The sequence below is a fragment of the Dermochelys coriacea genome, chromosome 11 (assembly GCF_009764565.3).
Source record: "Dermochelys coriacea isolate rDerCor1 chromosome 11, rDerCor1.pri.v4, whole genome shotgun sequence".
NCBI classification, from domain to species: Eukaryota; Metazoa; Chordata; order Testudines; family Dermochelyidae; genus Dermochelys; species Dermochelys coriacea.
The window spans coordinates 5,116,279-5,130,354 of NC_050078.2; positions in this window are offsets into that span (position 1 = coordinate 5,116,279).

The following is a 14,076-nucleotide window of genomic DNA, read 5'->3' on the forward strand; positions in this document are numbered from 1 at the left end:
AAACCTGTGCATAATAATTAACAATAACAACAATCATAATTAATAATAACAAAATGCTTAAAAATCATTTAGAAAGTGGTTAAAACTAAGCTCCAACAATATATGATCCCTGCTGACATCCTGGTTGCTTCACAATCAAACTTCAGAGAGGGAAGTAACACAGAGTGACCCCTGTTAGTACTGCTTGATAACCTCCTCATGGCAATCAGTACAGGACATATTTCACTGCTTGAACTACTTAACCTCTCAGCACCATCTGATCCAGTGGATCACAGGGTATAAAAGTCCTGCCTCCATGAAATAGCTGGAATAGACAGCACAGCATTCCATTGGCTCCAATCATTCTTCTCCATCAAAACCCAAAGAGTGGTAATGGGCAACCTTTCCTTTTCCTGATAGTCCCTCACCTCCAGAGACCTGCAAATATCCTGCACTTCCCTCTTCTTCAACATCGACTTCAGACAAGCAGTGAGATATCAGAGGATCCACTACCAACAAAATGCCAATGACGCTAAAGCTGTCACCAACCAGAGTGGATGATCTTGATGGTCTGGCAGTCCTTCTGGCCTTAAACTCTCTGGCTGTGGATTACGGTAATTCACTGTTGCTAAGGCTGAAGGTGGAAGCAATTAAGAGGCTTCAGGGTGTGTAGAATGTGGCTGCTTGTCTTCCCAGAGAAACTGTCTATTGTGAGTCCATCACCCCTTGCTGAAAAAAGAACTAGAAAACAAGGAAGAATCTTGCACTGACCATGAGATGGACTGGATAACCTGATATACCTTCCCCATCTTTAGTTTCTATGAGAAATTAGAATGAGGAGTACTTGTGGCATCTTAGAGACTAACAAATTTATTTGGGCATAAGCTTTCATGTACTTGAAAAGATGGAGGTTGCCATACCAACTCTAACTAGACTAATCCATTAAGGTGGGCTATTATCAGCAGGAGAAAAAAAAACTTTTGTAGTGATAATCAGGATGGCCCATTTCAAGACAAGAAGGTGTGACTAACAATAGGGGGAAAATTAGCATGGGGAAATAGTTTTTAGTTTGTGTAATGACCCATCCACTCCCCATCTTTATTGAAGCCTAATTTGATGGTGTCCAGTTTGCAAATTAATTCCAGTTCTGTAGTTTCTCATTGGAGTGTGTTTTTTGAAGTTTTTTTGTTGAAGAATTGCCACTTTTAGGTCTGTAATTGAGTGTCCAGGGAGGTTGAAGTGTTCTCCGACTGGTTTTTGAATGTTCTAATTCTTGACGTCTGATTTGTGTCCAGTTATTCTTTTGCATAGAGACTGTCCAGTTTGGCCAATGTACATGACAGAGGGGCATTGCTGGCACATGATGACATATAACACATTGGTAGATGTGCAGGTGAATAAGCCCCTGATGGTGTGGCTGATGTGATTAGGTCCTATGATGGTGTCCCTTGAATAGACATGTGGACAGAGTTGACAATGCGGTTTGTTGCAAGGATAGGTTCCTGGGTTAGTGTTTTTGTTGTGTGGTGTGTGGTTGCTGGCTTGTCTGGCTATGTAGATTCTCTCCTCAGGCCCTACGCTACCAGCACTCCCAGCTATCTTCACTCTCACAGACCTTGGGAGACAGGCCAGTCCTCGCTTACAGACAGCCCCCCAATCTGAAGCAAATACTCACCAGCAACAACATAATTCTTCTCAGGTATGCTGCCAGCCAAGGAATAATCTCTGGAAAGATAAGGGCCATTACACAATAAGGGTTATTGTGAAATGCTACCTCCTCCCCCACCAAACTGGATCAGAAAGGAACGTTAAAATAAACCAGATAAGGGGGAAGCAGACACCCTCTTTGCCTGAAAGAAATAACTTTCCAAGGCTGAAGGAAAGGGTAAGACTCAATCTGGTCAATCCATACCGGATATTGTCCAGGAATAATGTACTATCTGAGGATGATCACTATAGACCAGGTGGAACACATAACAACTATAGGAATCTGTTTAAAACAAACTTGGAATCAGAATTTAATTTGGTTTTAATACTTAACATATGATACAGACACTAAGTTTGTTTGTTTCCAAGATGTTGGTTTTATTGAGCTATATTCATGGTGTAACATAAGTTAGACAATGGAGTTAAACCAGAGAAGAATCTGGCCCATTCTCTTTCAATGTTATGGCTAAAGATGACCTGAATCAAAACTCCAGATCTGAACACCCTTCAACTTTGCAGAAATCTGAAATCCAGACACAGGTCCAAATCCAAATATTAGGGCTTAAACCCATCTCTATAACAACATCGCTGAGTATGTTTGTTTGATTTTGTGTTTTTAAACTTCATGAATGAATTTTAGAGCTGGGTGAATAATTCTTTGAGAATAATATTCAGTATGAATGTTTGCATTTTAAAATTCTAATATTTATATATTAATAACCATCTTTATTTGACAACCTGTAACTTTAAAAAACTGTATATAGATAGATAGATATAAAACAAAACCAGAATTCTTTGTTAATGAAACAATACAGATATCTCAGCACTGCTGTGTATTAATCTCAACTACAGCAGGGAATGTCGCTGTTCCAAGAGTGTGATTGTTAGCAAACACTACCATTGTCTTTTTTTTTTTTTCCAATACAAGGGTTTTACACAGACTTTCGCCACCAGAGGGGAAAAAAAGCTATATTTTCATTCTCACCATTTGGAGCTCAAAATGTAGCAAGCTGTAATCAAAAACTTTAAGCCAGAAAAGATATATATATGTCATTTGGGTGTGTGTCTGAGATCACTATTTAAAAATCAGATGTTTTGAAGCAGTTCAAACTGGAAAACAATATCCTGTGCCCAGGACAAACTTTGCACATACCAGAAAAAGAGGAATACAACAATAGTTTGTGCAATGAAGGGAATAAAATTGTTTGAGGATTGCAGAATATAGATGATGATACAGATCTCAGTCTAGCAAAGCACTTAATCACATGCTTAACTTTAAATAGATGTTAATGAGTCTACTCATGAGCTTAAAATTAAGCACATGCTTAAGTGTTTCTCTGGATCGGGACCTAAAAAGACACCATCAACTCGAAATCTAGTCAGTTAAAAACAAAGGGTTTCAGGTGCCCCCTGCCAGTATTTGTGGTTTTACCATCACGTTTGCCTGTTTTTAATATGTTTTTCTTTGCCCTGTGGTTTATGTGAAACATTCATACAAACAACTAGGGAAACCAGCTGAGGGCCTGATCATAAATGAGCTCCATATTCTCCCCTTTACCCCATATTGCAAGATCAAGTCTTACTCACATGAGTAGTCCCACTGACTTCAATGGGGCTATTTGTGAGTAAAGTTACTCTCATGTGTGTTTGCAGCTTCAGACCCTCATACTAAGGAAACAGTGACACTCCCCAGACACAAAATGTTGTCGAATACACAAAATAAACAAACAGAAAAAAAATGTTTTTTTCCTTTCTAATCAGTTTTAGTGGTTCTACGCTTTAAGAGGAGACAAAACATGTTCACTGAGATGTGATTTTAAATTGATGCTGTTCCTTTAAGGGGGGGGGTTGTTTTGGGTTTTTTTAAGAAAAGAAAACCTGTAAAAGGAACCAACTTCTATCTCCCTGGAGACAATCCATGATTTTAGAAGAGTGGCCTAATAAAAATAAACTCCTCTATTTGACACTCCAGAGCCATTGCAGCATCTTTATTGTCAGCTGCAGTACTTTGGATCATTACTGTAGAATGCTGTTGTGTTATTTATAAGGACACCATGCAGTACGGCCCTGATTCAGCAATGCACTAACTCACATGCTTAATTTTGAGTGTGCGCTTTATTCCCATGTCAGGATGTGTCATGTATGTGTATGAATTAAGCGTGCACTGAAGTGTTTTACTGAATAGGAAGGGTATTATTACTAACACGCTTAAATTTGAGCATGTGTTTAGGTGCTTTGCTAGGTCAGAAAAAAAGAAAGGCTGTTGCAACTCTGGACAACATATCCAGAGGCATCGCAGAGCAGAGCAGTGCTGAGAGATTCTCTGTAACTGGCTTCAAGGGGCCAGGCATGGAATACCGTATTTTATTCCAAGGGCTTCAATAGCAGAAATAACAGAACTCATTTGGAGGGAAAACAGAAAATAGGAACAAAATGGGTTAACTGTATGAGGAAAGATCCATAATAGCCCCTTCCAGTGATGACCCTTAAAACTTTTCAGTTACCAAGCTAACATTATCTAAGGCATCTGCAGTATTTCCGGTTCTTGATATGGCAAACACGGAGATAACCTTATATAAGGTGCAACTGGAATGGTTTAAGGTTAACTCCTATGCCATGTTCAAAGCACCGGATAAACATTCACTCATAACATCCCTAGGAGGCAGGTTAATAGCATTATTATCCCCAGTTTGCAGACAGAGAAGTTGAGGTGAAGGGATTTATCTGAGGCCCAACAGCTAGTCAATAATTGAGCCAGCGTTAAAATTCAGGGATGAAAATCTGTCCCACTGACATCAACAGGAGTTTTGCCATTGACTCACCGGGGCCAGGATCGTAGCTCAGACTCTCTGCTCTATGTTCAGTACTCCAGTCCGCACCCCTTCTGTAGTAAAAGAACTAGCTATGCAGAGGCTGGCTAAATGGTGACTCAGGGTTTGATCCTGCTCCTTTGAAATCAATGGGAGTTTTGCCATTGACCTGGCTGGATATGTCTCTGCTGCAGCTGGGGGCAAGCCTCCCAGCCTGGGTAGACAGACTTGTGCTAACTTGCTGAAAATGGCACCGTGGCCCATGGTTTCAGAGGAGCCACCGTGCTAGTCTGTATCAGCAAAACCAAAGAGGAGTCCTTATGGCACTGTAGAGATGAACACATTTATCTGGGCATGCGCTTTTATTTGGACATATACCTGCCTACTGTATTTTTCACTCCGTGCATCTGATGAAATGGGTTATAGCCCACGAAAGCTTATGCCCAAATCAATGTGTTAGGGCTTGTCCACACTACCAAGTTTTGTTGAAAAAACTTATGTCGACACCCAAAGGTCGACAAAACAAACATCGCCAAAGGGGGGGGTTCACACTTGCTCCCTCTGTCGACAGATACTGTCCACACTGGGGATACCATCATTGACCGCGTGAGCCATACACCGTGGGTAGGTATCCCACAGTGCAGTGTTGTGGGAAGGAAGAGTGGATCGCTGCGCTCCTTGGGATTCTCTCCGAGTGCTCCCACAGCCCCCTCAGCTGCTGAGAGCAGCATCGTGAGCAGCTCTGTGAGCTTGCCTGTGCTGAGGAATGGCAAAGCAGCCCACCAGCCTGTTCCCCGCCCCCTGTCCTAGAGCCGGGCAGAACAGGAGCATTCCAGTGATTTGCTCGTTGTTTGTTCCCCAAAGGGAGCAGTGCACAGATGCTTCCTGGAGCTTTGAAAGGTGAAGGGGGGAGGGATAGCTCAGTGGTTTGAGCAGTGGCCTGCTAAACCCAGGGTTGTGAGCTCAATCCTTGAGGGGGTCACTTAGGGATCTGGAGCAAAAATTGGGGATTGGTCCTGCTTTGAGCAGGGGGTTGGACTAGATGAGCTCCTGAGATCCCTTCCAACCATGATATTCTATGCCTGCAGGGCAACAGAGATCAAAACACTGAGCAGAGCAATCAGGGCAAGCATTGTGGGATACTGGCGAAAGCCAGTTCTGTCAACAAAACAATCAGCAGTGTCTACACTGGCTCTTTGTCGACAATAAAGGGAGGGGAAAAGACAAAAGTCTCCCGTAGGGGTGGAAGTTTTTGGTCGCCAAAAATGGGCTTTTTTTATGACAAAAATCCCATTGTAGTGTAGTGCAAAACGCTCTTGCTGTTTTGTCGCCAAAAGGCAGTTTTGGGGGACAAAACTTGGTAGTGTAGACAAGGCCTAAGTCTCTAAAGTGCCACAAGGACTCCTCGTTGTCTTTACTGTGGACATGGTGGCTTGGCAGGCAGTTCAGGCTCTCAAACTCACCCAGCTCCCCTCGTCTGAGTTCGGGTGGCTAGCCCAAGTCTAAGCTGGAGCTGCAATGTCCACACCGCTATTTTTAGTGTGTTAGCTTAAGCTAAGCTAGCACGAGTCCAGATTACCAAGGCTGTGAGGCTCACTCCCAGCTGCAGTGTAGACATACTCATTGGGAGCAGGATCGAGCCCAAAGAGCGTGTTCCTGCCAATCCTACTGACAGTAGCGCTTACTCCTGGAAGTCAATGGGGCACCACCTACTGTAAGCAATATGCATGGTATCGAGTCATTACAGGTTCCGGTGCTAAGGGAGGATATGAAAACCATCCAATTAAGGGTATAAATACCAATGCAGGAGAGGAATTGTTTTTTATGACTCAAGGAAGATGTAGTGAGGAGTAACAGGATGAGTTAACAGGTTTCAGAGTAGCAGCCGTGTTAGTCTGTATTCGCAAAAAGAAAAGGAGAACTTGTGGCACCTTAGAGACTAACAAATTTATTAGAGCATAAGCTTTTGTGAGCTACAGCTCAAGAAAAGGTAAGTCACGTTAAGTCCAAATTCTGTCAAAAACTTGGAGATGATGCAGGGAAGAGCCACAAAAATGACCCAAGGGCTAGAAAAAAAATGCTGTATAGTGAGAGACTGGAGCCATTTAGTTTATCTTGTCAAAAAGAGGATTTATTACTGTGTATAAGGCTCCTCCACCCGGAGGAAATATTGGATACTAAAGGGCTCTTTAATCTAGCAGAGAAAGGCAGAACAAGACCCAATGGGTGGAAGTCAAAGCCAGACCCATTCAAATGAGAAACAAGGCACTAATATTTAACCCCAAGGAACAATCTACTAAGGGAAGCAGTAGATTCTCCATCTCGTGGAGAAAACGGTCGATCTTTCTGGAAGACTCGTTTTAGTCAAACACAAGGTAGTGGGCTCAATGCAGGAGTAACTGGTAAAATTCTCTGGCCTGTATTATGTAGGAGATCAGACTAGATGGTCTCATGGTCCCTTCTGGCCATAAGATGTACAAATCTATATAAGCAAAGATGGACTGTTTTAAAGGGTGAAATTAAGAGCCAGGTGCTCCAAAGTACAGAAGAGAAGACTGCACGAGATTTGCCACATTCTTTCAAGTGACTACTTCTGGGCGTATGCAGTGGTGCTGTAGCTGTGCCTGCCCCTCCAGGTTTTTTTTTTTCTCTTCTCCTCCCCAATGACAGGAGAGGTGTTAACAGGCCACTTCACCTTGAAAATGAGTTAATTACTTATGCTAAACTATCTGTTCCACCTTGTGTTTAGCTGTGATTCTCAGAGTACATTTCTCAGACCTGCGGAAGAGTTCTGCACAAGCTCAGATGCTTGTCTCTCTCACCAACAGAAGTTGGTTCAATAAAAGATATTTTCTCACCCACTTAGCCTCTCTGCTTCTGGGGGAAGAATGACCCAAGCACCTCAGCAAAAGTTAGTTCTCCTGCACTCACCATCCAGGACTTAAACCAGGGGTCTCAAATGCTGCGGCCCCTTGGAGTTATTTCCTGCAGCCCACCATAGGTGCCGACTCCACCAGCAGCCAAGTTCCCCTCACCCCCTGTCTCCCTGCCTCCACCCCCTGAGCGTGCCTCGTCCCCACTCCTCCGCATACCTCCCAGCGCTTCCTGCTGCCAAACAGCTGTTTGGTGGTGCTTAGGACTTTCCAGGAGGGATGGGGGAAGAGTGGGGACATGGCTTGCACAGGGGAGGAGGTGGAGAAGAGACGGGGCCGGGGCAGGGATTTGGGGAAGGGGTTGGAATAGGGGCAGGGAAGGGGTGGAAAGAAGTGGGGCAGGAGTGGGGCCTCATGGAAGGGGTGGAGTGGGGGCGGGGACGGCAGGGGCTTTTGTATCTTTGTATGAAAAGGTGTCAGTGATGCGGCCCACAGGCCAATGTACTAGTCCTCATGTGGCCCTTGTGGTGATTTGAGTTTGAGATCCCTGACTTAAACTATCTTTTAAAAAGATTTTGCAGGGTTTGCATGCCAGACACATTATTCATTATTATTTATATAGCACCAAATGCGTGCTAGTCACTTTATAACCCAATAAGGGAACACATGTCCTGTCCCAAGGAGTTTACAATTAAAGATCCAGTCCTGCAGACACTTACTGCTAAGTGTAATGCTTACTGCTGTGAGTAGTCCTATTGGAGCACGCTCCATAGTGCTTTCAGGACTGAACCCCAAACAGGCAGCATCTAGACAAAGGATGGGAGGTGGAATACAACAAAGAGCAAGAGATTGAGTGGAGGAGTTTGGTATGTGTCTTATTAATTGCTTGTTTTTATTTTATGTGTGTGTTTTTTTTTAAATGAATGATTGTATGCGGTAAGCACGAGGATTTATACGTGTCCTGGTGGAAGTGCATTTTGAGCAGGGGACTTTTGTGGGTGGAGGGATGGCAGGCTAGGACTGTTCGTTTTATTGCAGAACTAGATAGAGCTGGTTTACATTACTACATTTATTACCCACCTCCTGAGCCTGTTATCAGTTTGTTCTTTGGTGAGTATGAATTCTTCAGGCCCATGTCTTTCTAATCTCTGTGAAGTGCCATACAAAGTTAGTGCACTAGCTATCTTTTTGATAGGTTTCAGAGTAGCAGCCGTGTTAGTCTGTATTCGTAAAAAGAAAAGGAGTACTTGTGGCACCTTAGAGACTAACAAATTTATTAGAGCATAAGCTTTCGTGAGCTACAGCTGTGAGCTGTAGCTCACGAAAGCTTATGCTCTAATAAATTTGTTAGTCTCTAAGGTGCCACAAGTACTCCTTTTCTTTTTATCTTTTTGATAATAACAGCAGCAATCATAATTAATACCAAGGCCAAAGATCAGATGGAGCAGATCCGTGCCCGCCCCGTCCCTGCAGCCGTTGTCCCAAAACTCTTTCCCTTGTGTCCCCATGTCACTGCCAACCCACTTTCCCCAACATCCAGTTTCTTATCACCACCAGCTGCCTCCAACACCTGTAGCTTCACCACCCAGCCCTGCAACCTATGACCCTTACCCACTGTACTCAACCCCCATCACCAGGCCTTTTAGCTGGCCTGAAGTGCAACACCCATTGTGTGGCACTCCAGACAGAAAGGCTGGTATCACATAGAATATTTCCATCTTCCCAACCCACAATGAAATTGGCGCTGTTTTAGATTAAAAACTGTGATATGAGGATGAAAGAAGGTCTCCCTCTCTTCCCTTCCACCTCCACCATACCCACCTACCAGCATAAGGGCTTGGGTCTGAGGGGCTGGAGTCCAATATGACAACAATCCGTCATTTCAAATAGACTCTTTAGACTTCTGCTCTAGGGAATTTTGAAGTTGAACACAGCCAGGAACAAGCTCCTGTTCAGCTTTCTACAGACATTGCATGTGGCCCCTGGGGAATGATTTTGGCTGTCGCCACCATTTCAGTTACCACAGACTGGTTGACCACAGACTGAAAGGCTGGTACCACAGACCCATAGCCTAGGTTAGCCAATTAGCTTCCAGTAACCAGGTAATTTATACTAAAAGAAGTAACCAAAGAAAAAAATGATAAAAGGTTTGAGATATACTGTGCTAAACTTCATAGCTATTTAAGGGGCCATGAGATCATCTCGTCTGACCTGCTGCATCACACAGGCCAGAGAATTGTATCCAATTGCCTCTCTATTGAACCCAGTAACTTGTGTTTGACTAACGCATCTCTTCCAGAAGGCATCCAGTCCAAAAGTGGAAGAATCCACTACTTCCCTTGGTAATTTTTTCTGATGGTTAGTTGCCCTTATTGGAAAAAAAAATTGTGCCTTATTTTTCATTTGAATTTGCCTGGATTTAACTTTCAGCCATTGGTTCTTCATGTTTTTCTTCACTAGATTGAAGAGCCCTTTAGTACCTGGTATACTTTCACCCAGCGTAGGTGTTTAATCACATCTATTTTAAAACTTTCAGTTCACTTTGCAAAATTTGACTTCTGGTTCATTGAAATACAGTTTTCTATGGGTGTCACTATCTAATTGCAGGTGTCAAGCAATGAATTGAAAAGCAGCAGGATGCATTATTTATAATATTAAAAACCAACAATAGCAGTTAGTTGCAATTAGCCTTTGAAAATTAATAAGAATGACAAATTGCCATGCCAGCTGAGAGAAGTCTGCAAAGCTGTATCCTTGACAATGTCTAAGAATGAGGGTTTGGTTGTTCTATTTTTCAGTATAAAACCTTTAACCATAAATCACACCCCAACTGAAATTAAGGTGAATGGAGCCCTCAGCAGCAAGCTATAAAGAATATTTCTCATTTATTTATTTTAAAATGTTGACTCACTGGTGTAGGCTATGGGATGCAGTATTATTCCATATATATTGTTATGCAAATATGCAGGACACATACTGAGCAGACAAAATTGCAGTTCATTTTACCATGACAAAACTTTATTAGCCAACACGGCTTAAACCTGCTCCTCCTCTTGCTTATCTCTGGGTAACCCCACTGACATCAATGGAGTCACACCGGTATTATGGTGTGATGAGAGGAGAGTCCTGATCTTTCTTTTTTTAGAGTAGCAGCCGTGTTAGTCTGTATTCTCAAAAAGAAAAGGAGTACTTGTGGCACCTTAGAGACTAACAAATTTATTAGAGCATAAGCTTTCGTGAGCTACAGCTCACTTCATCGGATGCATTTGGTGGAAAAAACAGAGGAGAGATTTATATACACACACACAGAGAACATGAAACAATGGGTTTATCATACACACTGTAAGGAGAGTAAAAAGAAAAGGAGTACTTGTGGCACCTTAGAGACTAACAAATTTATTAGAGCATAAGCTTTCGTGAGCTACAGCTCACTTCATCGGATGCATTTGGTGGAAAAAACAGAGGAGAGATTTATATACACACACACAGAGAACATGAAACAATGGGTTTATCATACACACTGTAAGGAGAGTGATCACTTAAGATAAGCCATCACCAACAGCAGGGGGGGGAAGGAGGAAAACCTTTCATGGTGACAAGCAGGTAGGCTAATTCCAGCAGTTAACAAGAATATCAGAGGAACAGTGGGGGGTGGGGTGGGAGGGAGAAATACCATGGGGAAATAGTTTTACTTTGTGTAATGACTCATCCATTCCCAGTCTCTATTCAAGCCTAAATTAATTGTATCCAGTTTGCAAATTAATTCCAATTCAGCAGTCTCTCGTTGGAGTCTGTTTTTGAAGCTTTTTTGTTGAAGTATAGCCACTCTTAGGTCTGTGATCGAGTGACCAGAGAGATTGAAGTGTTCTCCAACTGGTTTTTGAATGTTATAATTCTTGACGTCTGATTTGTGTCCATTCATTCTTTTACGTAGAGACTGTCCAGTTTGGCCAATGTACATGGCAGAGGGGCATTGCTGGCACATGATGGCATATATCACATTGGTAGATGCGCAGGTGAAGGAGCCTCTGATAGTGTGGCTGATGTGATTAGGCCCTATGATGGTATCCCCTGAATAGATATGTGGACAGAGTTGGCAACGGGCTTTGTTGCAAGGATAGGTTCCTGGGTTAGTGGTTCTGTTGTGTGGTGTGTGGTTGCTGGTGAGTATTTGCTTCAGATTGGGGGGCTGTCTGTAAGCAAGGACTGGTCTGTCTCCCAAGATCTGAGAGAGCGATGGCTCGTCCTTCAGGATAGGTTGTAGATCCTTGATGATGCGTTGGAGGGGTTTTAGTTGGGGGCTGAAGGTGATGGCTAGTGGCGTTCTGTTGTTTTCTTTGTTGGGCCTGTCCTGTAGTAGGTGACTTCTGGGTACTCTTCTGGCTCTGTCAATCTGTTTCTTCACTTCAGCAGGTGGGTACTGTAGTTGTAGGAATGCATGATAGAGATCTTGTAGGTGTTTGTCTCTGTCTGAGGGGTTGGAGCAAATGCGGTTATATCGTAGCGCTTGGCTGTAGACAATGGATCGAGTGGTATGATCTGGATGAAAGCTAGAGGCATGTAGGTAGGAATAGCGGTCAGTAGGTTTCCGATATAGGGTGGTGTTTATGTGACCATCGCTTATTAGCACCGTAGTGTCCAGGAAGTGGATCTCTTGTGTGGACTGGTCCAGGCTGAGGTTGATGGTGGGATGGAAATTGTTGAAATCATGGTGGAATTCCTCAAGAGCTTCTTTTCCATGGGTCCAGATGATGAAGATGTCATCAATGTAGCGCAAGTAGAGTAGGGGCATTAGGGAACGAGAGCTGAGGAAGCGTTGTTCTAAGTCAGCCATAAAAATGTTGGCATACTGTGGGGCCATGCGGGTACCCATCGCAGTGCCGCTGATTTGAAGGTATACATTGTCACCAAATGTGAAATAGTTATGGGTCAGGACAAAGTCACAAAGTTCTGCCACCAGGTTAGCCGTGACAGTATCGGGGATACTGTTCCTGACGGCTTGTAGTCCATCTTTGTGTGGAATGTTGGTGTAGAGGGCTTCTACATCCATAGTGGCTAGGATGGTGTTTTTAGGAAGATCACCAATGGACTGTAGTTTCCTCAGGAAATCGGTGGTGTCTCGAAGATAGCTGGGAGTGCTGGTAACGAAGGGCCTGAGGAGGGAGTCTACATAGCCAGACAATCCTGCTGTCAGGGTGCCAATGCCTGAGATGATGGGGCGTCCAGGATTTCCAGGTTTATGGATCTTGGGTAGCAGATAGAATACCCCAGGTCCTGGCTCCAGGGGTGTGTCTGTGCGGATTTGTTCTTGTGCTTTTTCAGGGAGTTTCTTGAGCAAATGCTGTAGTTTCTTTTGGTAACTCTCAGTGGGATCAGAGGGTAATGGCTTGTAGAACTACTAGGCAGCTCTCCAACACCACTTTCTACAAGCCATTACCCTCTGATCCCACTGAGAGTTACCAAAAGAAACTACAGCATTTGCTCAAGAAACTCCCTGAAAAAGCACAAGAACAAATCCGCACAGACACACCCCTGGAGCCAGGACCTGGGGTATTCTATCTGCTACCCAAGATCCATAAACCTGGAAATCCTGGACGCCCCATCATCTCAGGCATTGGCACCCTGACAGCAGGATTGTCTGGCTATGTAGACTCCCTCCTCAGGCCCTTCGTTACCAGCACTCCCAGCTATCTTCGAGACACCACCGATTTCCTGAGGAAACTACAGTCCATTGGTGATCTTCCTAAAAACACCATCCTAGCCACTATGGATGTAGAAGCCCTCTACACCAACATTCCACACAAAGATGGACTACAAGCCGTCAGGAACAGTATCCCCGATACTGTCACGGCTAACCTGGTGGCAGAACTTTGTGACTTTGTCCTGACCCATAACTATTTCACATTTGGTGACAATGTATACCTTCAAATCAGCGGCACTGCGATGGGTACCCGCATGGCCCCACAGTATGCCAACATTTTTATGGCTGACTTAGAACAACGCTTCCTCAGCTCTCGTTCCCTAATGCCCCTACTCTACTTGCGCTACATTGATGACATCTTCATCATCTGGACCCATGGAAAAGAAGCTCTTGAGGAATTCCACCATGATTTCAACAATTTCCATCCCACCATCAACCTCAGCCTGGACCAGTCCACACAAGAGATCCACTTCCTGGACACTACGGTGCTAATAAGCGATGGTCACATAAACACCACCCTATATCGGAAACCTACTGACCGCTATTCCTACCTACATGCCTCTAGCTTTCATCCAGATCATACCACTCGATCCATTGTCTACAGCCAAGCGCTACGATATAACCGCATTTGCTCCAACCCCTCAGACAGAGACAAACACCTACAAGATCTCTATCATGCATTCCTACAACTACAGTACCCACCTGCTGAAGTGAAGAAACAGATTGACAGAGCCAGAAGAGTACCCAGAAGTCACCTACTACAGGACAGGCCCAACAAAGAAAACAACAGAACGCCACTAGCCATCACCTTCAGCCCCCAACTAAAACCCCTCCAACGCATCATCAAGGATCTACAACCTATCCTGAAGGACGAGCCATCGCTCTCTCAGATCTTGGGAGACAGACCAGTCCTTGCTTACAGACAGCCCCCCAATCTGAAGCAAATACTCACCAGCAACCACACACCACACAACAGAACCACTAACCCAGGAACCTATCCTTGCAA